Here is a 3,164-nt window from a genome sequence, read left to right on the forward strand (position 1 = left end):
TTGCCTGTGCGCTGCCGTTACGTGGTTTACATACGCCTGTCACGCAGTCCACAGACGCAAGACGCACAGACGCTGTTTACTCCACCAACGCAACAGTTCTTAGCGGCTTTTTTGACCTATATCTTCCTCGCAGTTAGCACAAAGTTTGTTGCAATGGCGACAAGAATCCAGGAGCAGTTAGACGCAAAAGAAAGTTCCTTTTTGAGGTCGCTGAAAGAAGAACACAAGGGGAAAAGCAGCGAAGCCAAACTAAGGTGATTCTTGTAGATTCATTCCAGCGATGACGCAACTGAAGCAGACGAAGGGTCTAAAGACTGACGCACTGGTCGCCAAATTACTCCTGGACAGGAAACTTCTGCTTATTATGAAAACGTACTTTATTTCCAAGAGTTAGACAAACATTTTTCAGGACACGAAAGCGATATCCTAAGTCTGAAAACGTAATTTTCAAGGCAAAGAAAGAGTCCGCTTGCTGCTGCATGTTGTAACTAGTTCATTCGCACGGAATCTCCGCGCAACCTTCTCTGCGCAACCTTCTCTGCACCCCTTCCTGCTCCTCTCCCCGCTGCCCGTTCCGCTCTTCTCCCTGCACCTCACTTCTCCGCGCAGGGAATCTCCGAGCACCGCTCCCTTCTCCTCTCTCCTCTCCTCGCTCCCCGCTCCGCTCTTCCTGCTCCGCTCTTCCCGCTGCTCCTCACTTCTTGTCCGCGCACGAAATGTCCGCGCACCCCCTCCACCCGCTCCTCACTTCTCCGTCTTGCCTAACCAACACTGTAGTTAGTTGTTTACAAGTCATGTGCAGCGCACCGGCTGTAAAAAAAACCTGTTTCTGGCGTAAGGAGGAGGAGGGAGGAGGCGTTTCTACGTAGGGAGCTGTGGGGGAGGGGGGGGTGGTTTCACGCATGCGCAACATTTGAAAAAGGACAAACAGTCGCTGGATTTCTCGTTCCTTGGAAAATCCTCTATACAAACTTTAACATAACGTAAACCTGCTGCAAGTCTCCAACGGGACCTGGAGAGAGCTACTGGATTTCAATGGGACCTTCTTTGATAAATAAAACAAAAATAAAAATTGTAATTGTAATTTCTCACCACAAACATAATGGCCAAAAACCTTTCAAAAATGTCCCCTAATGTAATACATACCCACAAATACACTAATAATATAAGACATATATGGTGAATTATGAATTTGTTATATTGTAGACACGATCACATTTGGACCTGAACGTTGGTAGTTTAATCACTGCAAAAGGTCCTTCAGCAAAAGCAGATCGTGCAAAGCTGTAGCTCACCAGTTCCAGGATCATGGCTCAGGTGGGGGATGGGGATCAGCTAATGATGAGCTTATGAAATCAATGCCGTTTCAGTCCTGGTTGTGATTTGTTTTTAGATCCACAGATACAGACTCACATAATCCTGTATTTTTTTTTTTTTTCCCAATGGCCTTTCTGGTTGCAAGGTTCATGGTTAGAATGAATTTTGAGAGTGGGCCAAAATCATCAAGGCATACTCGTAGTTGGCAGAAGGCCTGGGCCAAAAGCTCAATCATCTTACTGATCAGATTCTTCTTTCATTCATTTCAACATGTTGAACTTTATGACACTGTTCATGCCTCTGATATTTTATCAGTAAAGTCATTCAGTCCAGGGACTTTCACAGAGACCACAAACATGAACACACATTAGCGTTACTATCAGAGAAACAGGTTGTGTGTGTGTGAGTGAGTGAATGATTCAGATAAATCCAGGGAGGGACCTCACTGATGATATACCATTTAAAGCTACATAAAACTGAATAAATCACTGTCCCCTATACAAAGCCGTTGGTCCGCTCACACACGTTATGCACAGCACCACCAAGTGCATGCGGGGACACCACCACAAAATGAGGCTCATGAATCCTCGCAAAACTATCCATCCAAAGTGTGTGGAGAGAGGTGAGAAGCTGGTACCAGTGTGAACAGAACCAAAATGTATTTTTCTTTGTCTCTCCCGATCTCTCTGTCTATCTCCCTTACTTTCTCTCCATCTATCCCTCTATCACTCCCTCTGTCTGGACCTCCTTACATGTCAGGAGATAATCTTCGAGGGGACATTTTCACTTTCAAATTCTTATTTAAAGTGTTTTGATTGAGTAAACCTTATTGAGCAATTATTTGTACTTATGTACATTATTTACCAAAGAAATGTGCACATTACTTACAAGGGTATAGACTTGTTCTGTGTTTACAATGTGTTTAATGTTCAGTATGCAGTCATTGCACAAATCTTTGTTTATAATAATGGTGGTATTTATTTATTAACCTTTTTAATAATTTATTATTTTAACTTTCATGTTTGGTTTATTTGTTTTGGAAATAAAGCAAATCTGAATTGCACTGATGAATTCTGAATTATTCATTCCGAGCAGGGCAGGGGGGGCGTGTTAGGGTGGGGTGTGTTAGGGTGAGGTGGTGGGATGGGGCACCATAAAGCATTTGTGCTTAGGGCACACGAATGGCTAGCAACGGCCCTGCCCCTATACCTTCACTCTGTTGTTAAATGGTTAGAAGCGCCATTCAACGTGACGTGTTCTTATTCCAACAGCGCCTCCGTGTGGTGCGTAATGGTAATGCCCATGCAACAAGTCTTTCCGGAGCGTCCCGCTCCGTTTGGATTAGACTATCCACATTTTCCGCCCACCTTGTTCTTTCTATGTTTATAAACAGAGGAAAGAGATAAAAAAAGAAAAAAATCTGAGTTGAACAAATGAGAGACAGGACACACAGACACCTCGTGCTCACAGTTGGCGTTCCTTTAGTTTTTTTTTTTTTTCCTCCAGGCTACTTTCAATGTGGGTACTACATTGGAATAAAGAAAATGAATGTAAGAGTGTATTCCATACCGAAAAGATTGCAAAGTGCACTTGTTGTGTCTGATAAGCCAGAAGAAAATGTGTAAAAGAAGATTTTAGAATTTTAAGCCTAATGCTCATTTACCATAAGAAGTAAATAGTAGTAAATAAGCTACTGTTTAGTGCTGTAGTTTTATTGCCATTATAAAAAAAAATAATAAAGTAGTAATGGCTAGAATAGTTATACACAAGCAGCAATATTTAAAATAAATAGACCTACGTCATAATTCAGACGTACTGTAACACTGAGTGAAGTTTAAAGTTGTTTT

The sequence above is a fragment of the Boleophthalmus pectinirostris genome, unplaced genomic scaffold (assembly GCF_026225935.1).
Source record: "Boleophthalmus pectinirostris isolate CB_2022bp ecotype Guang Dong unplaced genomic scaffold, ASM2622593v1 HiC_scaffold_22, whole genome shotgun sequence".
In the NCBI taxonomy this organism is placed as follows: domain Eukaryota; kingdom Metazoa; phylum Chordata; class Actinopteri; order Gobiiformes; family Gobiidae; genus Boleophthalmus; species Boleophthalmus pectinirostris.